The 27,626-nt window shown below is 35.1% G+C and overlaps 1 protein-coding gene across 1 annotated transcript in view; it reads left to right on the top strand.

Annotated features, from left to right (window-relative positions):
* Positions 1 to 27,626, top strand: part of LOC143912361 (uncharacterized) — a 182,405-nt gene that overhangs the window by 73,006 nt on the left and 81,773 nt on the right. The gene's annotated exons all lie outside the window — the stretch shown is intronic.

Raw genomic sequence — 27,626 nt, 5'->3', positions numbered from 1 at the left:
ATAGTCCATCCAATTATATTTGTATGTACATATAAGTATTATTTTTAATTTAAATATTTAAAATGCATGTAGAGTGATTGCTCGCTTTAGTTAATCTTAATAATAAATTAAAACTGAGTGAAATACTTTAAGTCAGTGTTTTGCCTCCGTAACTTTATATTGAACGACCGCTCATATAATAAACGCCGGCCCTGCTAACCTTGCGGCCAGAACCGACTCAGTTTATACGTATGTTTGTATTATGTATATATGTATGTACGTAATGCATGCACATACTTGCAGGTAAGTATGTATATATATATATATATATATATATATATATATATATATATATATATATATATATATATATATATATATATATATTTACGGCCAACATCTATATATCTTATTAACACGTTATAACAATCCCTGTTAATTTGTTATTTATTATTTGCCATATCAGAATAAATAATAATATGAAACTGAAATTTATATTGTTGTCTCAACATTGAAAATATCATTTTATATGTAAATTCAATTTCCACGTTTTTCTTTTTTTTTGTTTCTTGCATTTTCACATATATTTTCGAATATGAATTCATCTCTACTGCGTCATTATGAAATATTTAATACTTGTTTATGTATTTAGATATATGCTTACATATGTACAATGTAGGTAGTGCGTTTTCTACGACCTAAACTCAATTGAAAACCGCCATCATATGTAGGTAAATTATACATACATACATATAGTGCTTTTTATATTTGTACATACATATATGTATGTATTCATATTAAATCTTTTGCAATAGTTTTTCCAGTGATTAAGTAGTTGTATTGCAGAATTATTTGCGATATTATTGTGGTCGATACGATATCGTGCATTGTGGTCGATACGATATCGCTTGCCCATACTCGGCGTTAATGGATGCTATTATGCGATTAATTGATGAACGATACATTGTTGTGTAATCGACCTTTGCAGGAATGCACATATACGTACATACATAAAAACGCCAACCGAAATTGCCCGATATATATCTCATAGTTCAAGACCAACATTTTTATAGAAAGGCCGAAGGAACCCTTTCAAAGAGAGCATTTGTGTGTAATTTAACTTCTTAATTTTTTTTTTTCACTGAAAAAATAAAAATGTGGTATAATTCTAGCTTTTCGATGAAAACCAACATACACATTTGACACTGACTAAAATTATCAATTTGCTGACGTTTGCTCCAAAGAGGTCTAATTGAATTTTGTCCCATCCCTCTATAAGTTTGTCCATTTTAGAAGGTAAAGCACATTTTTTTTTTGTTTGAAATTTTTACTATTTTTCACCTATGTATTTGAACAACGCCGGGTGATTTGGCTAATTTATATTAAAACACAATAACTTATTCATCCAACACTTCAAAATGAATTTCTTTCGTAAAGACTAAATTTTCAAAAATTTAGCTTCTATTTCGGATTAGGTGCACTGGTTTCTTGGGTGCGAACCTCAGATTAATTACGTAATGATCCTTTTAATTCCTTAATCAAGCCGTACTTGAACGGACGTTATTCACTGTTTCAGACAACAATTTAATCGCTTACATTACTTTTATGCTCGCGTTTAACAAGGCTGTTTTGTGACCCACATAAACGTTGCGTATCGTCAACATGCATAATTTACGACTTTATGTCAATTCTCAACCAATAATAATGACGAAAAATTCGAACATCGACAACATCGTCGCTACCAGTGATCTTATTGTATTTTACTCGCGATTGCAACATTTAATCTGAACTCGTGTGGTGTTCTCTGAGCGTTGCGCAATCGAATAAAATGCATATGCAAGGGGGAGAAGGTGTTGGCCATATTAGCCGTTGGTGGGCCCTAGTTAACGTTTGCTACGCTGAGTTAATTCCAGGCATGTGCATATCAGATTGAACATAAATTGCGTTGACCTAGAACAGAGCTGCGTTCGTTTGTTGTCTGTTATCTGGTCGACCGAGTGTCGCACCTTATCTCGAACATCACGCCACTTTTCCCGCAAGTGAGCAATATCTCAACTGCACCTGCGATGACCTGACGACCTCTCGATACGGCTTAAACTTTTCCGGCTGATATCGACCGGTAAAATGTTGCCAATTCGTGCACTCGATGCAATAACTCAAAGTGGTTAGTACTTTTTTTATGTTTTGCCTCTTTATCATTTTGTTTGTTTTGTCTATGCTGTCTGGAAAGTAGGAAGGAACAACAACCTGTCTTAAAATAAATGATTCTCTCTTGAAGGACGGATTAATCGGCAGTCGCGATTTCTTAATGTTTATACATACAATTTGAAAAGAGTAAAGAGGGTATTGCTCGTGTTAACAGAATCATATTAATGTTTAAATTTTCATTGTCGTTCATTTTGATTATGTACACATTTAATGTTAAGTATTTACTAAAAAGCAGAGAGGCACACGAGAACAAATTTAAGTATAGGACAAGTAATCGAGATAAGTTGCGAATTCAAGATTCGCCTAATACTTCGCTTCATAAATTATACGAAAGCTTTTGACTGCGTCAATTGGAACTGCCTATAGAAGGTCCTGGAAAGGATGAGTGTCCAGAAACAACTAACATCACTCATTCATAATGTATATACATACATATGTATACATAATACGGCAACGGTAAGAAAAATTTCAAGTTCAAAAAGATGTCTGACAGGGATGCATACTCTCTTCTGTTTTTTGTATAAATATGGGGAATACATAATGAGATTAGTTCTCGGCGGATGGGAAGGTGGAATAACAATAGGCGGCAGAAAGATTTCCTAAATAAGATTCGCGGATGACATGACGTTAATGGTCAGAATTGAGGATTAAATGCCTAAACTACTTCATAGAAGATGAAGAATTAGACAGGAGACACTTGGGTCAGAGATAAACAAAAATCATTTTCTTTGACAGATTTGAGACTTTCATAAAGTTCAACGATTTAAAAGACTGAGGAAGTCGACTAGGTGCCTTGATCTTAAGGGATGGAGGATGCCAATCGGAAATCGGCAGAAGAGTAGGAATGGCAAAAACGACGATGCTCAGTCTGGTGCGATCTCTGTTGTTCCCCATTGCATTGTATGGAGTCGGATCCTGAAAAAGAGAGAAAAGGGTATGATGAGTGCATTCGAAATGTTAGAAATTGAAACGGCCTAATTTAGTTTCAGAGAGACTCCATAACATGTAGGAAAAGGGTTCTCTCCTACTATGTAATGACCATGACGCTCAGCATTTAGCAAACGTGGAAGAATGTTAAGTGTGATAGTTTTTGCTTATGAGAGTGGGATATACTTTGTATTTTTCTGCTACATAATATGTTAATTCATATCAATTACCACGATTTTAATAGATAGTCAGTTTACGAACTCTGCTCTGCTTTACCTTTAGGCTCTTTTATAAGCTTAACGTGATTCTTATATTTTGTTAGATGAAACTGGAATATTCTGACGAGCTCATTTTTTTTTAATAATACTTACACTTGTATGTATTCGAAACCAAGTTGATGTTCGGACTATAGCAGAAATATCTTTATATATGTATGTACTTTCTCGCGTATTTGGGAATGCGTACAGTAAAGAACCTACATATTTATGTATGATTTCATGAAAAATCTGTTATCTCAATATGTATCTGGTAAGCTTACTTGGGCATGTCTTAGGCAGAAATCGACAATATGTTGATCTGAAATATCTGGAAGTACAGCCTGGCTTATAAATCCCAGTTAACGTAATTTGCTATAGACAACACGTGTTCGCTTAATTGTTTCAATTCAACGGCGGCTCCGCTATAGAATTTCATTCTTGCATTGTTGTCGTTAATTAATTTAGCCGAGCATAAAACGCTCGTCAACGTCGTTCTGTAATCGACTCGATTATTATTATCCTCCGAAGAAATAATCAACGTCGTGAATTTATATCCAACGGTCAAAATTGGAAATGTGTGTGCACGTGTACGTAAATACATACATACATACATACACATAGGTATGTATGTATGTATGTACATCATACGTGTTTATGTGCATACGCTCTGAGGGCACTTAACAATCGCGTTCGACGAGAGCACGACTCTCGCGTTGTTATTATACATCTCGGTGTGTACTATTATAAAGTCATTCTTGTAATTTATCTGCTGCGCGAGTAATGGGCCTTTTCAAATTATTCAATTGCACGTTCATTGCAAATATGTATGCACACACGATTACAAAATCGTTTGTGCCCGCGCCATATACTAGTGAATGTATCTTTCGTCTACGTATGATGTGTTCTGTTGACCTTTATTTGTATATTACCTCAGTATGTAGCAAAGTTTCAGGAGCGAAAATGCGCTTGTTATATAATACATATTTAGTATTTTATTTAGATGACGGTAGAAGTGTTGTTAAAACGAGATGCGAATTCCAGTCGGTTAGAACGCAGAGTCGGTATTTAATGCGGCATGAAGTGTTGAAACTCTTTATCCGCGTTTGCTTATCTGTTAGTATGCATCGTGGTTATTATCATGGTGTGTACCATCATGGCATTGCAATTGCACTTTTGCACCGTTGAATACCTGATGCAACGTTCGATCGATGCATTTTAATCGGCGATGTATGTACGTAAGTGTTTTATCATATTGTGATGTATGTTTGTACGTTTCGTTATATGAAATGTAAAAGTGGAAGTCAAACTTTGATCGCAAAATTTTGTTTGTGCAAATAAACATGTACGATTATATGCTTAAACGAATCACAATACAAAAAATGTGGAATAAAACGCGTTTTCAAAATTATTTTTCACGACCAAAATCGATTATATGGAAGTTTCTCATTTTTTTACAAGCTTATTATTTACTTACATTATTTTTCAATACGTTAATTTTAATCTTGGGAAACGGTAGTTTTTCCAATATAAAACCTTTTTTTCCCACAATTTTCAAGGTAACGAACATAACATAATATTTTATACATATAACCATATTCTAATATTTTTCTTCGTTCGATTTTGGCAAACTGATTTTCGTTGGGAATTCAAACTATCTATTTAAATGTAATATTATATGTACATATGTACATATATCTGTAACATTTGTATATTTGCCTTGCGTATTTTAAGTAGAACTATGTATTTGAAATACTCTTGAAAGGTCATAAAATGTCGAGTCGTCGAACTCATGTGAGAATCGTACAACATTTAAAATTTAAACTCATTCTTTAGGTCATTATGTATTGTATTTACTTCATTGTGGGTCTGTTTGATTTTATCAAATGGCTATTCAAATAAGTTAAATTTAGCATTCGTGGGCGATTATCGTAAAGATATTTGTTGAAGTTGTGCTGCGTATCTTTGAACAGTCGTTCTTTATTGACGTAGCAGGCAAAATGGAAATCAAAAGTTCTGAATACTGCGCATTATTATCGAGAGTGTGCAAAAAACATTGTCGAAAAAAAAAAACGCTTTCTAAAATTCACCGTTTGCATATTATTTCGCTTCAGTCGCGTAACCCAATTTTGTTTTTCGCAAACTTTATGACCGGTGTTTTGTTGCGAATTTACAAGTGAATACACACCGAAAATCGTTACTTGTTGTTCGCTCGACGAATAAGCGAAGCAATTCGTTTGAATTGCGTATTCATGTTGGAAAGATGACGATGATGATTCATAGGCTGTTTAATGAACTATAAGTACATGTATATCGAGAGGAGGCATTTCTCTAAATTATTCAGGATTTAATGGGGCGACACAGGTTAATTAGGAGCCGCATTTTCATTTTAATTCTTGTGGGCTGTAACACAGAGTGAACCAAAAACAAGGTTTATGTTGTCAAATTTAATTTTACACATTCCATATATGTAAACCCACTAATTTTTGTGATCAACAAAAAGTAAACGTATCTGTGCGATATTATAATATATTGACTTTCCATCGGAATATATTGCTCGGTGGTTGCATTTATGTTAAGCACCGAGAGGTTACTGGCCTCGATCCCGTGCTAATCTTTAATGCCGCTGGTCAGACTTGGATATTTGTGACTCCAAGTCGATCGTTTCCTATAAGAGTTTGCCATTTTATCTGATTTCAATGTTGAAAAGGTTCATCCATCAAATTGGCAAAAACCTTCCTACCCACTATGTCACCAATATCTGAATTTGATTTATTTACAATATGTAAAAATTTATGTACAAGTCTAAATCCATAGATCACTATGGCTTAATTCATTAATTAATTAATAGTAAATTTTGTGTTCTTCGGGATCTCGAAATTCAGCGATTTATGTAATAAAAAATGCTGCAATGTTTGGCTGAGAAGGCGAATTTGGGTTTACCTGTTACGCTTTCCTGGTATATATCTATGTAAAAAAATGAAATAAAATATCGTTTTACTTATATCCAAGTTCAAGTCAAACAAAATAAGAATTTTCCATTAATAATCATGTTTTATTGTTTGGTTTTAATTCCTTTTGGGATTATTCAGATTTTATCCTTGCCTAGTTTTTTTTGTTGATGTATCAGAACGCCCATATATGTAATTAAATTCAAGGAAAAAAAATAGTCTTCAATATTGCAAATGTTATTACGATAAATAAATGTGTACATATGTATATGTACATAGAGAAAAATAAAGGTGTCAAATATAATCTATTTCAATGATTAACCTTATCATATTCAAACGTTATCTAATCAGAACCACTTCGTTCAAGCAATTGATTCAAGGAGAATGTTATATTTTCACTGTCTTCTAATGGAAATTTGAAATTAAAATTTTTATTACATATCGTGGTTCAGATATTTTTTTACGTTTACGACGATATATTTATTGTTACGATCGACTCAATAAAGCGAGACAAAATTATATCGTTTTCAGTGCGTGGGGGTTTTTCAGCGTTTGCTGTATAAATAAAAAAAAATTTAGTAACGAAAAAAAACTTGTTTTCAAATATTTTTCACGGTCAACGAACTCATTATCAGCGCGACACATTTTTACGCACAACGCCGAAAATATATATATATTTTTTTAATCGTATTCGTGTTGTGAAAATTCGGAAAATTGTGAAAACGCAAATGCAAGTGTACAAATTAATTAGCATGTTGCGAATTCATCCCAAGCGATAGTAATATGTATGTGTGTGTGTGTGCACGTGAACGAACCGGTTATGTGAGTCGACCACGTGGTCACCGCGACCGGTTCAATGACCCTTTGACAGCCAGGCGTGCCAACATAGTAAGCCGTTATCCGCACTCGCCTGTCACTCTCTCGCAATTGGCTATTGCTTATTTTAGCAATAGGCAACATCACCTGACAGAACAATGAAGTTGTGTGTGCGTTCGCATTCGATAACGCGATAATCTTGAAATTATTTCGTAAACAAGTCGTTTTTGCACCGGAGCGAATTTCTATTTCGAAAACTATGATACAATTGTGTATTCGGTTCGTATCGCTTGGAGTTTCGTCAAATTCAATTTTCAAGATTTTCCCAAATGATGAAAGGCTATATACTTACACCTAATATATTATAGTTATTACATGTTTATTTACTGAAATATGAATGCCATCGAACTTTTTTAGTGGTTTTTATTTATGTAATATGTATTTGACAAGATTTCACCTTCGTTATTTGACTAGGTCAGTTTTTTTATGTCGTCAGCTTTAAATATACATACATACGTGTGTAGTAGTTTTTGGCTCAGAGCTGTGTAGATATTACGAAATTTAATAAGATACAGTCTCATATTTTTATTGCGGTTTGTTTCGTGCATCATATTTCAAATTACCTATTAAGGATGTCGGTTTGTTGAATTTTTAATATTGTTACTAACTAGTGTTGTGCCCTTTGATTTCAGCAGATGGTTTCGGAAAGCAATTGATACACGAATTAAAATAAAGATATGTTATTTATAAATATAATGTAAGGTAATTTATAGACGCGCGTCCGCATGTATTAATAGAAAAAGTTTAGATCCAACCCGATCCAACTCGTTCACCAGTTCGAAACAATGAATGAATGTGTGTGTCTTCGTGGATATGTGTACGCTCCCGTGCATGCTTAAGGTCTGTACGCACTATGCGTCAACCGAACGATCCGACACTTCACAACAGTGTGCGACAATATTAGGTAAACCGCACTTGAACGACAGCGATGCGACACTACGCAGTAAATTATGTCAATCCTTCGTTCTGTACCTCGGAGCAAGATGGACGAAACGGACACTATTATAGTATCTCTGATATGCGAGGAAGAAGAACAGTCAAGAAAAACCGAAAGATTATGACTACATGCTATTTCAAAGTCACGATATGAAGTAGGAGAATAAGTGTCGCAAGGCAATCCCCACTACGACACTTGCGTCACGTTGCGAACGACACCAAAGTTGGTCGGAAAGTCAACTTTGTCGTTCTATGTCATGCTACTGTCGCGCAGTGCGTTATGTCTCATAAAATTTCAAACAAACAATATTTGGTCGCGTACTGTTGTGAAGTGTCGGATCGTTCGGTTGACGCATAGTGCGTTCAGACCTTTAGGCGCATTTGACGCTGACGTCATCCGTTCCTTGGCCTGATGTCACTCGGCGCTCAATATTAGGAGCACATATCAGATGCTCCACACCCCCCCTACTTCCCCTTACCACCCCCCCCTACACTCCCAGCTACCTCGATTCCCTGCTTCAACACCATCGGTCGTCACGCCACATCCCTATGCATAACGTATACTCCTGGTATTCTAAAATTTGTTTTGTTGAAATCTCCATACTTGTCTATATACCACACATACCCACCCACACACATACATATATATATATATATATATATATATATATATATATATATATATATATATATATATATATATATATATATATATATATATATTACGTAATTGCATTAGAGTGTACGAAATATAATGGTTGAATTCTAATACAAAGTTTTATAATAATTTTTTTTTGTTAAAGTATACAAACTTCTATGAGTTCTCGGGCAGTTATTTATGTATGTATGTACATATTATATACGCAATGCGTATTATATACATATTACGCATACATATATATATATACATATTACGCATACATATATAATATGTACATACATAATTCTAATTTCATCTTTCATACTTTGTTTTACATCTGAAGCATGCGAAACAGTTGTGTGATGATGATACAGGTTTTATTTTACTCGTTTATATTTTGTCTTTTCTCGCTTTGCCACCGGTCTTAGTTGTAATTTATTCCCAGTTTTGTGAAATCGACCGGAAAAATGTGCGAGATTTCACTGCGGAACGTTCGCAGATGCGCCGCGTTTGACCTGTTGGACTTGTTTTTCTCGAGAAAAAGAAATCGTGCGTCGTTTTATAACATCGCTGTAATTTTTTATTTACAATAAATAACATGCTGAAATTTTTAACCATTTTGGTCTATTTATACATAATATATTAATGACGGTATCTCTTTTTTGTGGTTTTTTTTTATCTATCCGTATTGTTTTGTTTATTTTCATCGTATTATCTACTTAAAGCGACATGTGTGGTCAACGAACTCGAATCGCTTATTATAAATATAAAACGCTTTCATCTGTTATCGTACGACCGGCGGAATACGCTACGATTAATTTATTGAACTGATATTTATGCTATGATCTTAATAACAAAAGATATATAAACATCGCGATCGCATTTTGCTTTTTTATTATTATTGTGTGGCTCGTAGACGTCTTCTCGGGAACTCAACTTTTTGCCTTGTCAGCCGGTCGATCAACACTGCGTTTGTCGGTCGTAATTAAACCAAATCGTCCAATGTTTACGCTTCCCGGGTAACCCTCGTTTATTATTTTGACAAAAACGTTCTTGTTCATTCGTCTTTAATTATGCCTCTCCCCTCACCGCTACCTCTGCCTGTACCTACCTTCTTCTCGGTCTGTTTTCGTCTCTCGGGCGCGCAATCTCCACGATATCTCCAATTCTAATGACATTAACGTTGGGCCATTTGAATGGAAACGTAGAAAACGACATTAAAACATTTACATTTCGCACGGAACGGACGCCACAGGCGAAATGTGTTTCAGATTCGGAGCAACTTCAAAAGAACATGTATGAAAGTGTGTATCTGCTGATCGCTTGCCGCGTTGTATAATGCCCATAGATTTTTCTATTAATTACTACATACATATATATATATATATATATATATATATATATATATATATATATATATATATATATATATATATACATATATATATATATATATATATAATGTCTATGTATTAATACATTCTGTCTATTTATTATCCTTCATTTATCTGAGGTATTGATTAAATCTGATTATAGATATATTGATGCAAATTCAAATGCATCACATGTTATGATTGTGTATTTTAGTTTTCATTCGCTTAGTGGTGGCGCGTGGCAATTTAACAGTTAATGGACTTTTGCTTTTTGGAAAATGTATTGGCAATATTAAATAATCAATGACAATTATCACGCTTTCTTCGACTCACATGAAGCACCAAACAACCCGTAATGGATTTCAATACGTGAATATAGACAACAGCATCACTATTTGCTGTCTAGGCTTATAATTGTACTGAATAATATAATTATGGAAAATCTAAAAATATATCCTGCTTATTACCAACATAAAGGATCATCAAAACTTACTCAATTTCATTCATAATCAACATATGTATGTACATAAATTTACGTACGAGTCGAATTATTTATTTACAGCGGCTCCCAACCTTTTTTTTGGTAATGTACTACCACTCGGTAGTACATTACGCTTAATTCTACCACCGTATAAAAATTATTGTATTTCATGATGTTTTTTATTGCAAGTGTAATTATATAGTATGTATTTGCATGGTAAGGAATGTAAAGACACAATGGATGTGTTTTGTTAAGAAATTTTGTGGAAAAAGGTTATTTGCGGAGTCACAATATGCTCAAAGTTTTTACATAATCATCTACTATTACGTCATACTTCTATTATTGATAAATGGTTTAAATAAAAACACAAAATTACAAAGTACATAAAATATATTTTCTTTTCTTAAGTAAATCTCCGTACAGTAAATAAAAATTTAATGAGATTCTTATGCATGTTTTGAGGAACAGTTTTTATTGAGGATATTCCCTTTAGTCTGGAGCTGCATTCAATCTATTTCTATATTTGTCTTTTATAAAACGGTATCAATTCCCGGATTTTCGATCATCGACTGTACATATTGACGTCGACTATGATAAATTAAGATAATGTTTTTATGATTGTTAATCATTATTTCTTGCATGTCCGACATTACTGACTTTTTTTCGCGTACCACCAAATGGTACGCGAAAAAAATAAAATAAAAAATAAGTGTAAATATGCAGCTAGTAGGCATTTAAAATTTGTTGCCTGACTTAATAACTGTATTATGCAGTAAAAACATCAAGACCCCCAGACAGCAGGTTAAGCAATCGAATGTCTCTTGAAAGGGGTGAGTCATCACGCACATTAGTTCTGGCCCGAATTGGCAGAAACAGAGTTCGCTCAGTTTCCCAGGTACCCAAAGCTTGAGGTTAAACAGAACTTCAGGAAGGTGACATTCACCCCTTAGAATTTTCAGAAAATGCTTACCAAGTAGAGCATTTCTACATGAGGCTAAGGAGTCAAAGCCCAAGGAGCCCATAATAAACTTACTGGGAAATAAATAGGGATAGCGCCCAAACTCTCTCATATAGAGATAGCGTAGAAATTTTCAAATCAAAATATGATTAATAATACGTTTTTAGGCTTCAAACATTTCACTTACCTACATATTTCTTATCAAATCGATTACTACCCGAATGGACTTGTGCGTTGGAGTAAACATAATCTGAAAACGAGTTTATTTGGATAAACTATCGACAAAAGTTCTTTTAACGTCCGAAACCATCAAGAATTACAATTTTCCCCAACTGCGCCCGGCTTTTCCGCTAATGTTTATGGTAACTCGTTCTTTCTCTCTCTCCTAGTTCCTTTTAACATTCCACGGAAGCACGTGTTTTGGACATTTGCCTTGAGTTTTAGCGCCGGGCGAGAGAAAAAAAATATAAGCAATAAATCAACCCTCGTTACGGCTTCGGATTCGACGCCTTAATACGTCGGGTGTTATTTTTTCTGTATCGTTTGGTGAACGTGGTCATTAATTATTTTCTCGCCACAGTCGGTGTGACGTGATAATTACGCTCGTATTGAAGTCGCGTCGGTGAAAAAGGGCACGCGATCCCCGAACCCCACATTTGAAAAACGCTGATTTACCCTCCGACCTCCCTTATTTCGTTTCCTGAAGACTAGAAGGAGATTGCGTATGGGCGTTGGCGGATATGATCCGTCAGACGCAGTTTTAACGGGAAATTGCCTAACCAAATACTTACACCCTCGTACTGATTGCCTACAATTTCTCCGCACCGCATCGCACCTTCTTATTTTCCTTTTGCCTTATACTCTCTCGCAATAAATAACTCGCAAGCTCGTCTTACCACTGACTCTGCTATTATAAAAATTTTGGTGTCTGTACTTTGATAGAATTAGCGTCAAATGGTTCGGTTTTGAATAATGAACTGTAACACTACACGCTCCTTCGATATTTCTGTATTCGTATGGAATATTGGTACAATGCTAAATATGTACTGTCAATGTTTTAACACTCTTAACTCTATACCAAAGCTAAATAATTTGGCAGCTGTAACCATCTTTTGGTGTGTAACTACATATAATAATGATTTATTATACATAGGTGTGATCGAATACGTGGGATAAATTTTATTTAATAATGTTCTTGAACAAGTTTGTTTGCATTTGCACTGCGATTTTATGTGTACTAAACGCATTTGTTGCATTACGTGTTTTAATCACCTATCGAGTCGAGATAAATATTAGGAATTATTTGTGACTACACAAGTTTGTTATATGCTCTTCTTGCTTCCACAATGGGCAGTGTTAATAACGTTTCAAGATGAGTAATGATTGTGTGAAATGAACGGTAGGAATCTTTTTTTCCTAACGAACTTGTAATGTTGTATTATTATTCTTTTTGAAACAATTTAGTTTTTGTACGACGCGTCTGTCTTGTATTCCACAACGTTTAACGAGTTATACGATTGTGATTATTTTTATTTATTTTAGTGTCTGTGTGCATAAATTACTCGCTCACTCTCAAAACTAATTAATTGTGGATTTTATAATAGAAAATAAAAAAAAAGCAAACGTTAAGTTCAAATACATATATACATCTGTACATGTACATATACGTATATGTATGTATGTATGTTAGTTAATATGAATTTATAGGTGAATTTTCCGCGTGCAAATTATTTTGAATGCCAGTCTATATCTATTTGTTCAGTTTTCGTCCCCTAATGGCCGGCCATATCTGTTTCCGTCCACTGTAATAGACATAAATGGCCCTGTCTCGCGGCCAGATAAGCTCTGTTTGTTTGCACGCTGTTTTCTCCAACAGTGCCTATCTGTTTTCGTGTATTAGTTGTGTTTTAAAAACTTTGTTTTTTCTTGTTTCAGGTAAGCAAGCTCGACCTCGGAACAATGTGAACGGCCCCATTCAGAGCGATGAATGAGCTACTGTTTACTTTAATTTCTGTATGTATTTTTACGAAATGATTTCAATAATATGTATGTACTTTTTTCCATATTTTTTCTAACCGAACGTTAGACATGTTCGTTTGAATTCGTTGTACATACGTACATCTACTTATGTATGTATGTATATGATTTTTCGGCCTATAAGGCAACACATGGAATATTATTTCAATCGTTATATTTCAAAGACACTTTTTCACAAAACATTAATATACATATTTGTGTAATATTTCTTACGCTTGTCCATAATATAATATTTTCGAATCAGAATTTTTCTCTTTTTCCGCATGGCGCGCGTATTTTTCCATCTCATGGAGCCGGCACGAGTTAAATCAAATGAAGAAAGCGTCCCAGCGTCCATTCTTATTTTTTTTATCAAGAATATTTTTTATCCTTTTGAATGCCCTACCCCCGAGGTTTCTTCTTTGTGTCCATTCTGTTCTTTCGTGTCCCTTCATTACCGACTATCTTCACTTTTCTTTCGCTGACAATCTCGCCCATCTCTCGTTCGTTTTACCCTACGCTGGCACACAATTTTTCCTACCCCACCTCTCCTCTTCCTTTCCCTTGACACCCACTCCTCATCCCTTGCTCCTGTTGTCCGGCGACATTTCCGGCCACCGCCCTTCTAAACCCCACTTCCGGTGGAAAGGGCGTATCCTAATTTTAAAGCTGGTCCGACTTTTTCCTTTTACTTTCGGAGCAATAAATACTAGCTAATTGCATCATATATTATGTTTGTTGTCCACTATGTCCTCGCTTTATGTTCCGTGACTTTCTTTAAATTCGTGTTTAGTAACGTTAAATATTTTCTGCAGATAAACTCAATTTGACAGTCTTATTTTTTTTTTTGTGTAAAATATTGTTCCAAATTATATTATATGTATGGATTTCGATAGTTAATTTGTAGTGACATGTTGGCCTACCACTTGGTTTTGAAAATTTTTAAAATAATTTTTCGTAAATTTCACGCTTTTGATTACGCGTAGGTACGCATATGCGTTTAAAATTTAAGCGATTAGAAACTGCTATTATTTTGGCATTTGGTCTCTGTTTTCATAGAAATCATTTCTTAAAATTACTTCTCAGTGAACATATTTCACGTTCGATCATTAAATACTCATTTTCGTTGATTAAATTCCTATGTAGGTGGAGGCTGATCAAGCGTATACGAATTGTTCAGGATGTATTTTGAGTGCCTATTCAACTTTTCAATTGACATTGCTTATACTACACGATATAATCGACTGTTAATCGACGTCATTTTACAATGCTAGATTGTAAACGCACTTACATACAGTCGGAGTTTTTTAATGTCAAAATTGATTTATTAGCCCTATCATTTCTTGATTTTTAAGTGCTTAATTTTATTTAAATGTAATCAATCGTGTAAATATCCGTTTATGATGATAATAAATTAAATTTAAATAATTTTCTTACAGTTATGAAAATCCTTTTGTGACTTTTGTGGCATTACGTTGAATTTTCGCGATACAAAAACGTTAAGGGTCATCAACCCGATAACCGTTAGAAATTTGGTTAATTATATTCTGTCATTTCTCAATCACAATTCATTGTTGTGAGCGTTGTCGTCGCCGGGTCTGGTAAATCTTCGAGAATAATTCAAATATGTTATCGTCGCGTGAACTACGAATGCATAAATGTTTACGAAAATGGTAACTTTTTCCGATTATAATTGGATGAATGTAGTTTGAACTCTAGTGCGTGGGTCAACATATTGAAAATTTTTACATAATAATTCACTTGGTAAGCCGCTAAATGAAAACTAATAAAAATGTCAATTCCTCGATATCTGGGTACGTACAATTTTTGTTTTCATATATGAGGGTTGTATTTGCTGTTTTGTTCTAAAACATCACTGTCGAAATAAGAACTGGCATTTTTGTTACATATGTATATGCACTTCTATTGACATACATACATATGTATGTATGCCCATATATTATAATAAATTATAAAATCAAATTCGATTAAGTAGCATATTAGCGAAAATATATTTTATCAATATCCATATGACAGTATTTCGAATCGATTATTATATTTTGAGTTGGTGGTGACGGTCCAATTTAATTGATTCCAAATACAAAAAAAAAAGATTCACATCCATGTAGATTACGAACAAAATTTTTATCTCGACATACATTTTTAGAAACAAATAAAATTACACTTCTTTTCAGTCAAACTGTCCACATTCGTTGTCCCGACAGGCGAAAGGTTCTCAATTGCCTTGAAATGTACGGCAGACCCTGTCGTATCCGAAACGTAATTTTTACGAATCGCCCCGTAAGGGCAACCTCTGTCTCGCTTTCATTATTATTACACGCGGGATCTGCTCGGCATCACGCACTACCCGGCAACTTCCTCCTTTCCTCTCCCTTCAACCGATGCTCGTTTCGGGTTAAGCCTAGGGTCGACAGGGGTGGGGTGGTGTTTTCCAAAAATCGTAAAATGCAAATACTAGTCGGGAGGGCTGTCCCCGCCCGCAGCTTCGAGCTCCAGCTCTCCGGCTCCCATTGTGATCCTGACGTTTATAGTTGAATTTATGTTCTCCCTTCATTCACGGTCCTCTCGCCGGACTCGCCTTCTTTTCACATCGGGGGTTTACTCCATCCCTTGTCAATCTTTTGTGCATTTCAAATTGCGCAATCCCATGTGTATGTACACATTGTGTGTACGATACATACATACATACATACATACATGCGCGGCTCACGCTGTAACGTATCACCATTATCATAAATTACAATCTATTGATTTTTCACGCTTCACTCATCCCATTCGAAGGACTTGCGAATATCGATGTGTGTGTATTTTTTACCGTAGTTTTTCGTTCTAAATTCATGCACGCACAATGTGTAATTTGGTATTCAATTTCATGTCTGTTTTTTATCCATTTATGCGGTTTTTCGATTCATTGTTGCTAATCCGATGTGAAGGATGTCAACTACTCTATTCGTCACAGACATGCATGTGAACATGCTTTGATTGAACTGTTCATCAATAATGTCAATATTTCTACTCTATCTTAGATTTAATTATACGGAATTGAGAGGATTGAATGAATTGATTAGAGGCGTTTGTTATTTAACTATACATACATACATAATGAAGTCAAGAACAAATCGAGAAAATTTTAGATGACACGGTTACGTTGTATTTAAACTTTGATATTAGCCATTTTACTATTTCGTTATAATGTTGTAACCCACGTCGGTTATTTTCTATAACGCTATTTTTAACTCTACCTGTGAAGCTGTTGAGACTGGGTTTAGAAAATTCATTCTTTTTTGTCAAATTCTATTTCTGAATAAAACAAATCACTCTCGATAACACACGATAATGTTCGTTAAATTGTATTCCAGTTGTTGAGACGGTATATAATATACATATGTATGTACATATGTACATTGAAAGCAGTGAGTGGTTTCTTTATATTTACTACTGTTGATAACAAAAAAAATCTAAACAAAATTGTTCTAGGGTTTATGATTTGGAAGTATACTTTGGAAACATCGGTAGAAATCAACCACTCCAATTTAAATAATTTGTAGGAAATGAATTTTTGGACTTTTCATTGTTCTAAAATGCTTTCATAACACCCACCTTGCATCGAACATTTATTTATATAAATGTTCGCTAACTTTTTATCATATTATCCCGATCTATCTAAAAGTGTCTATACTCAGTATTTGTACTTGGATACAAAGTTTTTATGACAACATGCGGTCAATGTAATGTAGGTATTTTACATATAAAATCCAACGAGTAGTAGATATTATGGCATCTGGACACACGGTATATGTATGTAATAAGCAAAGCATACACACATGTTCCTGCAATAATAATAATTTAACCCCACAAAAGCTGCCCGTGGTGGTTCGTCTCCTTTGCGTACCTAGTGTTATGTATATCACGACCTTATTATATGCATACGCTGGGCCATAGTTGACACTGACTTGTTTATATATATATATTACGATATCGTTTATAGGCGCAATACCTGACACCGTAATTTATGTGATGGGGACCATCTGCGCGCTCTAGAGGGGACCCGAACTATGCCTACGCTTACAGCACCATACACGTTTTATTGTACATATTACATAAGTTCATTGTGTCTCTTTCTTTACCTTTACCTAAATATGCAAGTTCACAGTGATACTTTGTATGTATGTATGTAATTTGAATCGTTTTAAATTTTTGCACGGCCGATCACAAAGGGGTTTGTTTGTTATTTTTTTTGCACCTATGCGTGAATAGACGCATGGATCTGAGGTTATCGGCTCGGTGTTTTGCACCTAAATTGGTTCACCTTTTGTTATCAGAAGATGAAAGGTCGTGTGTCAGTCAAGCGGTTAAAATGTGCAGCTGTTGTGGGGTCGCAGTTTGACACCGGTGTGTTTAACTTTTTTCGAACAGCATTGGCTAAAAATCCAATTGAAGTATTGTTCAGTTTCAATTTCAAAATTTGAAGCCACTTTAACAATGCGCAATCGTATTTTTGCATCAGTTTCACTGTTGCGATCCGAATCGTACGTGGTTTTGGATTTAGTTGCATGTTTCGCAATAGATCTCTTTTTCGCAATAGATGGTTGTTTCGTTTTTGTAACATTGCCAATTCGTTTTTCTGGGAATTATTGGAATTGTATCGTCTTTTCAAAATGTATACTGTCTGTTGTAATCAAAGGCAACACTGTCAACATACATTTTGCTTAAATCCAAAAATTTCACTTGTTGACTCAACGTCTGGGACTCGGTGTGCGATAGGCTCCTACGATTATGTGATAGTATCAAAACAACTGTAGATATATTCTGTATTGACGATGGCTTATTTACTTATGTTTACTACTAATAAATGGAAACATCCGCAAAAGAGATATTGAGATTTTAAATTCAGGCTAATTATATACATAGTTGCCTTATATGTACATATATGAAACGTTGGGACGATTTAAAGTGGAATTTGTTTCTTCTATGTTCCAATGTGTATGTAAAATATGGTTCGGTGATTATTTTGAACAAAGCGATCTCGCACACGTCTGGAATCTCCCATATACATATGAACATTTGTATACTCTACATATATACGAATGTATGTACCTACATTTTAAGCAGTATTTTATTGAATTTTTGACCTCATCTTCTTTCCTCTTTAGCATTTTTTTGGTCTTATTCTTATTTGGTGTTTAACGTCGTATATAGATTTTGGCTTTTAACCTTTCCTTGCGAATTGAAATAACCTACATATACATATGTAGATAGACAGACCTTCATATTTCCATAATACTGTTTTCACTTTCAGCTACCCCAAATAATCTTACTTTCGCCATAACGCAATCGTAGGTCGTAGATTATTCGTACGATTTGCGAACGATACTCGATCGTTTATCTTCATCAATGCGCACGCGCGATTTATTTTATTTTTCGCAACGAAAAACGCAGACACAGTAAGGGGCGGATTAGGTCCCCGGGCCTCATAAAACTTATTTACGACCACCGAAAAAAAATTCCTGCACTTTTGTTGTGATAAGCCATGGATGGGGACGCGCATGCGCTTCCCGTCGCGCCGTTGCATTTTAATGAATGCGTGCCTCGCTTTTGTGCATCGCTTGATTTATCCGCGAATTGAAAAAATATATGTCCCAAATGGTATACTCTCGGTGGACATTTCAGAATATTGTATTCATAATGTGTTTTTACAATGTTTCGAATGAAATATATTTTCGATTCTGTCGAAAAGAAACGTAGAAATTTGTCTACCTGTCCTTTGTCGTGTGGCTGTGCCGTTTGACATGCGGTGACTTTCTTATTATCTAGCAGGCATGATCACAATATCGACATGTTCGATAAATACGGTATGTACATTAAATTTATTTTTTAATTTCAAAAATGTCACAGAGTTGTTTCGTTGCAATTTGATATTGAATTTAATAATTGGTACAATTCATTTCTTTACTGTACATATATTACATATATGTACAGTAAAGTAGTATCAAATCGGAAGACTTTTGGGGTTTGTCATATTATGTATTATATCAGAGTGAAGCTCATACTAAGTTTAGTCTTTTTACGAACTTAGATGTATTTTCCCTTAAAGTAAAACGTATGCATCCGAGTCTCTGTCGGCATTCTTGATTTTCTCATGCATACACGTTTGGCTACCTAATCTTTCGATTGAACAAACCAAGCGAATTTATCCCCATTCAAAAACTTTCTGTGTTACATTCTGTTTCACGCCAATCCCTTTCAATCGGATATATCGGTATCCTTGACGATACAATCCAGCCTCCGAAACTTTAACTTATATTTTAGCAGATATAACCTTAATCCTTTTGCCTTGTAAACACCATCTATACAAATTGTTGTATTCTAATATCCAATATGCCGTCCTTATATTGCATTTTTTCAAAGGCTTTTGTTTTTTTCTACTATTATGCCTTAAATACTAACATTTAACTGTTTTTTGACGGTTTGCTTTCACAATATCGCACAACAGTGATGATGTTTGATGGATAAAGTAATATTCCTCGCATGATTGCATATTTGCAAAATGCGTTCTACATAATATGATTGCCCATGTAACAGCTCATTACCTTGATATGTATAACTTAGGATTGCAGTATTGTGTTCTTTCCAGGGTTTAATTTTGGATTAAAAAAGATAAATTGTGGAAATTTTCGCACGCAAATACAAATTGAGTTTGAAGTACTTGTTTGCGAGTAATTAGGGCACGCATTCGCATTGTACGCAGAGGACAAGGGCCAACGTTTTCGACGGGTGGGTGGTTTTTGGGCGAGGGGTAGTGTTTTCGGGTAGCGACACGCTACATGTCAATAATTTATTGACATCTGCCCAGGGCAGCCGAGTTAACTTTGTCAACCTCTCTCTCTCTCCCTTCCGAACGCGGGGCGATTATTTACACAAATCGAGCCGCGCTTTCAAATGGGGCGTACACGTGCCCCGAACACCCACCTTTCGATAACGCGATACTCACACCACGCCAATTGAACATGAAAATAGATTTATAAAAATATAATAATTCATTAAAAGTATCATCGTTGCCAAAATCCGGTACAATATTTATTGGAGAAGTTCAGTGTTACGTTTGGTACGTATTTCGCAATTAGGATTGTTCTTTATTTATTTGAGTTGTAAAAATATTCCGGATATACCTACCTACCTACATATATATGCTCGCGAAATGATGGCACTCTTAATGTCTCCATTATTCATGTGAAACTTCAATATAGATTCTACTTTATTTCACAGGCAAAGCTTCCTCGAACGTTAATGTCTTTCCAGTAGGCGTATTTTTCAAGCTTACACGGCCGACTTAATTGCTCGAACATAGCAATTTTCCAACTTTCTTCCCTTGTTTTTTTTTTCATTTCTCTCTCCTCCTTTGTCGTTTTTGGGACGAAATTTATAGTTTTTGGGACGGTAGAATTTTAGAGCTGGGCCGTTTTTTTTTTCTTAGCGAAAATTCATTAGAGCGAATGCGAGGTCGATAAGACTGCAGCTTCGTACTTATAAGAATCCAATGAAAATTAACGATGGATGATATTTTCGAGTGGGAGTCATAGGCAACGGAGGGCTTGGAGACCAGGGGGTGGTTTCTCACAGTCCCTTGTCCTACCGGATTTATGTTTTGGTGCTTGTTTACCAGGGGCGGAGCCGCCAGTAAATATCGCCCCACAAAGTGGTTCATATCCACTTTGGCGGCGACGCGACGCTTCGTTTCTCTCTTGCGTTGTTGCGTCGCACCAACAATTGGATTGTTTGACAAATACTCCATTCGAAATATGTTCGCGAGAGGTGGTGGGTTGGGGTGTGGAGTTGTCTGCTCGCATAGGGACTTTTCTTACCCACCCGAAAACCCTGACGAGTTCTTACGAGGTTGTTTGCCCTATCTACGTGTGCTCGTGACACGTATCTTTTTGTCCCCGTGTTGCGATTTTTAAAAAAATTCGCTTCTATTATTATATATTGATATCGTATACTTTTTCGATATTGTACCCAACACTTTTTGGACAAGCGGCTGAAATACATGTTGACTGAAATCCAAGAGGTCAGTGAACTATTTGATGTCTGCCGCAGCTAAATACACGCTGCCATAAATTAGAGCATTGATATTTAACAAAGTTTTTTTTTAATTGCATCCAGACATGTTTGTTTTTACGTGTGATCTTCTATTATACGTACATATATTTCCATTTGGTTCAGTTCTGAAAATCTTGTATAGTTAAAACTAATGACTTTTCCTTTTTAACACCTAATCACTGTGCTGGGAGCGCTTTTCGCATTCGGTCTCCGTGTATTTATTAATTTTAAAATATCGATTCGTACGTGCCTCGTGGATTTAATGACTCAATGTAATAATAGTTGTAGGATTAACTCTACATAGAATTTAATGGTAGTTCGATATATCAACTATGTTCGTATTCGGCACTTCCTTCCGCCTTGCCAGCCCTGGTATTAAATGTTTCTGGCGACCCTCTCTCTCTCTCTCTCTCTTTCTCTCTCTCTCTGTCTGTTTCCTCCTCCCCCGTATTCCCGAATTCGTCATTGCTTTACTTTGCAATTTCTGATTGGATTCCGCTATAAAAGCGGTAATAAAATCTAATGATTAAAAGTATGGTCGTATTTTCTATGAAGTCACCGATAGGAAATATTAGTTTTCATTAACTTTCGGCATTTTTTGCGGCCATTACGTACTTATTGGTCCGATTCATTCTATGCGCACGTGCCCGATTATATATTATTTATAAATTTATAACTATGGCGGACTACATTCATTGAAGTTGAGGGAATGCTTCGCCGGCGAATTAGATTACGAAAAACTTGTGTGATTTTTTTTTTCTCGTTAGAATTTAATCTTACAGTGGGTGTATTCATGAAAAGCTGGATTTGGCGTCGGCGTAGAATCGAACGCACGTCACTCGGAATGAATTTGAGCTGAAGGACGAGGACCCTTAGAATCTGAAATCCTTACATGAAGGAGGGAGGGGTTCTACATCACCAAGTGGTAGATGAAAAATACCCCAAGCTTAATCGCCGCGTCCGGGAAACTTGAAGCTTTTAGTGGTTTTCCTTCATAACGCGCTCGCGCTATTGCCCAGGATTATTATTTATGCCAGCTAATAATGATTTTTCGTCCCGACACACAAAGTATCCTTATTTTCTTTTTAGCTGTCGACGCCATGCGTATTTTCTCGCGCTTAAGCGCTTAGTGCGTGCGGGGATTGTCGACACTCGCTAATTGAAAATTTCACACGAGTTGGGAGATTAGGTTCTGAATTTTCGATTTTGTCGACGATCCTCGGCTTCCGGCGGCTTCGCATTGTGACCCGGCGTATAAAATCCTCACGTATCTAGAAAGTTGGGAGCGTGGAAGAAGTCGATATTGAAGGGTAGACGACCGACCGGTGGGAATAACGTGCGCGCGAGATTCCGGAATGGTTACGTCATGTTATCCGTCTGAAATTCCATCAAAGTTTGCGGAAATTTTATCGACAAAAAATAATGGGTTTCGCTGAGGACTAGATGTGGATATACATATATACACCCTATGGTTCCCATCCCCATGGCTCGACGGGCGTCCCTGAAAAATGCGGAGCGCCTCTTGTTATGCTCGCGTACTCCAATTAGGCCAATCGCGACGTCTGCTCATTTATTTTGAAAACGTCGTTAGTATAATGTCAAAATTGATTGCATGCTAACCAATTATCTGTTCAAGAGAAGCAATGAAATATTTAGTCATTTTTCTTCTTAAAATTTAACCATTGCATTCTAAAATATGAAAAGAGAAATTGTAAAAAATGGGTAAATAGCATGGTAGATATCATATATATATACACACACACACACACACACACACATGTATATATATATATATATATACATATACATATATATATGTTTGCGCGAGCAGGTTGCAAGGTGCTCTCTAGTATCCTGCTCGCGCACACGTAAGTAAGGTTGTGCGTTTAAAACAGGGAGAGTTTAACAGCACGCTACTAGGTATATAAATATATTATTTTGTTTGCTTTGCACTATTTTCTTATAAGAAGGATATGTAAATTGAGGTGCAACGGACATTTGTCAGTCTATGGAGGAAGATGCAAAGAGAAAATGGTGAAGATTCCATACTCGCCTAGATTCGTAATTGTTCGTAAATATTCGCATCGGTGACAATACAAACACGATTTTGCAGAATATTGAGCTCTCGGACACTGCGAATTTCAAATTCCATCTTGCGGTCTATCCATTTCCCCCGATAAGGGCAGTTTGGCATGTGAAAGGCTCTTCGCGTTCGACCTAAGTGGATTTCGGTACGAGACCCCCATATAATCCTAGTGGAATGGGGTTGATGTACGGCCGTAGAAATAATATAGTAATCCTATAAAATATATTGAAGAATATATAAATCTGAGGAATACATCGTAAACGACGAGCATTAATATTCAACGACGGAAACCATTCTGCACAAATATAATCTGAACTCGGGGATACATTTCAGCGACTGTGTACACACGTTAACACATCCAGAGTGGAACTTAAGTATTTGTTCAAACATTTGCGGCAGCAGAATCGAAATGTACGTATGTATGTACATACATACCTACATACTACGAAAATGGGGATGATATGAGAAGGGCGCCCGCGAATCTGTCCAAACAAATATGCCGAGTTCGTCTCCGGAGTAATGGCGATAATCTCCATAGATAGTCTGTGAAATGGAAAAGCATCACTCGATGGGAAAATATTCGTACATATGTATGTACATATATATGACATGTCTTGCGAATAACGCATTTTTATCTCGTTTGATATTTTACTGTATCGTAAATTACATATCGTGGGTATATTAATACTTATATTTACCTACGTATGTACATACATAGTCTAGTGGCGTGCGGTGCAAGTTAATCTGCTTCTATCGCACAGCTTTACTTATGTGTGTGATAGAAACTGAGAAATTTCCACCGCACTCCACTTACATGTATGTACATATAAGTTTTAATTTATTTTTGTTTATTCTTTCGCCTTCTCAATATTTTTCTGAACGTTGTTATCTATGATCCTACTTGTCTGTTTGAAACATACATATCTAGTACCTACGTGTCGTTTTCTTTCTGTATTTCGATAATAAAAAATAATTATTCAGTAATTTTCACATTTATTCATGTCTGTTGATTTTGTAATAGACCATTTCTACCGACGCGTTATATCGAACAATGAGGTTGTATACAAAATGCTGTGTAAACTCAATAAACCTTTGTTTCAACATCAACATCTAAATTCGAATATTAGTGCATCAAAATATTGATACAGCCACAATTTGATGTGTCAAATTCATAACCGTGCTCGTTATGATGACGTGAAGATTAAACTGTTTGAGTTTGTTCAGCTTATATCACACACATTTTAAATGTGCACTTGTTTTTTTCTCTCCTACCTTTAAACACAGATTGTTGATCTCAATGTGAACTACATGGGCATACACCTGCTCGTGACACATTTGTCACACCCCGTAAGAACGAACGGCATTTACTTTCACATACATACATATGTGCACGCGTATATCCATACAAAAGTGAATTGATTCGACTTATAGTGTGTAAAACTTTTATCGATTTGGCATTAATTTTTTTTTACGCCATAAAAGTGTTTCGTTTTATGCGATGATTACACGATAAGATGGATCGGAATCAAAGGCGGCGCGTGTCGACCAAGACCGCAATGATTATTTTCACAATTAACCTTTGCTGTACAACTATGCAATGGGGCGTTCATTGTTATTTTTTTTTTCAATTTAATTGCTACGGTGCGCTCAATACATAAGATTGATAAATTGTTTGAATACAATCATCCTAATTTGATTTAAATTTCACATTTGTATGTCTACCTTTTGACTTTGAATGGACAAATATAAATAACTAGTGGTTTTACCCGGCTTCGCTCGGTATTTGTAATATAAACCGTTTAAACATGGCTAATCTAATAGTTAACATTTTATTAAATTTATTTGAATAGTTTTATTTTATTTAAATTTATTTGAATATGCATTTGTTTTTTTTATTATTAAATTTAACGTCACGGATTCTCCCACCCAAACCTTACATACAAAGTCTCTTTCGATATTATATATTAGATGAACAACCGAAATAATTGTAAATGGTGGCAATTATCAGTTTAAATCATAAGGTGTTTTCATTTGGCGATCATTTCAATATTAAAATATCGCATATTATGTTTTAAAAAGAGAAGTGGCCAGTTTTAGTTAGAATATTTTATCGAACTATGTATGCAATAAATTTTGTTGATCAAGTTTTTTTATTCACTTCTTGATCTTTGATTTGGTTTGCTTCCAAAAGTGCCACTTTTGCGCTGTATATTTTATAGGAAATTTTTCATTTAAATTTATTCTACGTTAAATCCTGAGATTGTGCGACACATGTATGCTTTTTTTTCTATATTTCGTTGTAGTAATTTAAGCCGGGCTAGGAGGGTTAGTAATGTGTCGGATCAATAAGGGCACGCTTTTCGTGAAAATTGCCCTAATTTGGGCAGAGGGTGAACTCGCTCGCATATCACCGTTGAATTTTAAGACTCCTTGACATGAACCCCCCCGTTGTTTTTGTGTCTTATAAACGCGTTAAATCGCCGAATATGTCGCTGTCACGCATCCCTCTTCTGCCACTTCGAATTTCATCTTATCGAGGACTCACGCCAGTTACATAGATTACATACACAGTTATATGTATATATGTATATGTGTGTGTGTATGTATATATATTTATATAAATAAATATATATATATATATATATATATATATATATATATATATATATATATATATATATATATATATATATATATATAATAATATATATATATATATATATATATATATATATATATATATATATATATATATATAAATTTTTGAACCTACGTACTTATGGATGTAAATAAAAATATGTACGATTTACTAATACCGTACATGTTAAAAAAAATGCACACACGCTCAACTGATTCGATGGAATCGCTATAATCGTGGGAACAAATGCTCTCTAATTACCGAGACTCGCTCAATCGTCAATTTAAACAGTATGCCAGCTCGTAAATATATGTACACAGTACCTACGAGTCTAGGTGTTTTCAATGCGAACAATTGCATTTTTTTTTTGTAGTATTGTTTATTTATTCTTGTTTTTTTTCTCCGTTGCAATTGCTTCCTTTCGCGTTTGTTGGGTGGCATTTTGCAAAGTAGCCTATTTGTTCGACCTTTCCATGTGAGTGATACCGGGAAAATTCTGATTGCAGTTGGCTCTGCTCATTGTTTCTCTGATGTGCTGACGCGTTTCAAATTCCTCACTGGCTTTTTTGTGCCCGTTAGTGTCTAGTTAATTAAATGCCGCACTTCTTTCAATAGACGTATCTACTTTTTTTGGCCTGAATTTGAATTGTGTTATATTATTTTGAATTAATACTTCGGTATATTTTCTCAATTATTTTTCTCTTTTGTTATTTTTTTCTTTTTAATTGATCAATGTGCAAATAAAAGACTCGCATGTATATATGTACATGAAAGAAACTATGTATGTATTTATTTTATTATTTTTGCATACATATTTTTACATACATATATACAAATATACCAGGAAGGTTTAACAGGTAAACCCCAAATGCGCCTTCCTGGTCCACATAATTATTACATAGATACATGTAAATCTAAACAATATCTGACATCCATGGTCAGATATTATTACATACAAACAAAATAACGATGAATAACTTTCATGTAACAATAACGAATTTTTATATTCTATAAACAACCACAGAGACATCTATGGTGAGCAATATGGCGAAACCTAAGATATAACAATAACTAAAGGTTTGCAACAGAAAATTGGGAAGGAAAGGAAGGAAACTCCAATTTTTACAGGAACCGTTTCAATGAAAATCAGAAAAATTGGCAAATTCTGATAAGAAACGATCGACC

Source organism: Arctopsyche grandis, chromosome 5 (assembly GCF_051622035.1).
Source record: "Arctopsyche grandis isolate Sample6627 chromosome 5, ASM5162203v2, whole genome shotgun sequence".
NCBI lineage: Eukaryota > Metazoa > Arthropoda > Insecta > Trichoptera > Hydropsychidae > Arctopsyche > Arctopsyche grandis.
This window is presented reverse-complemented; position numbering and strand designations above follow the sequence as displayed.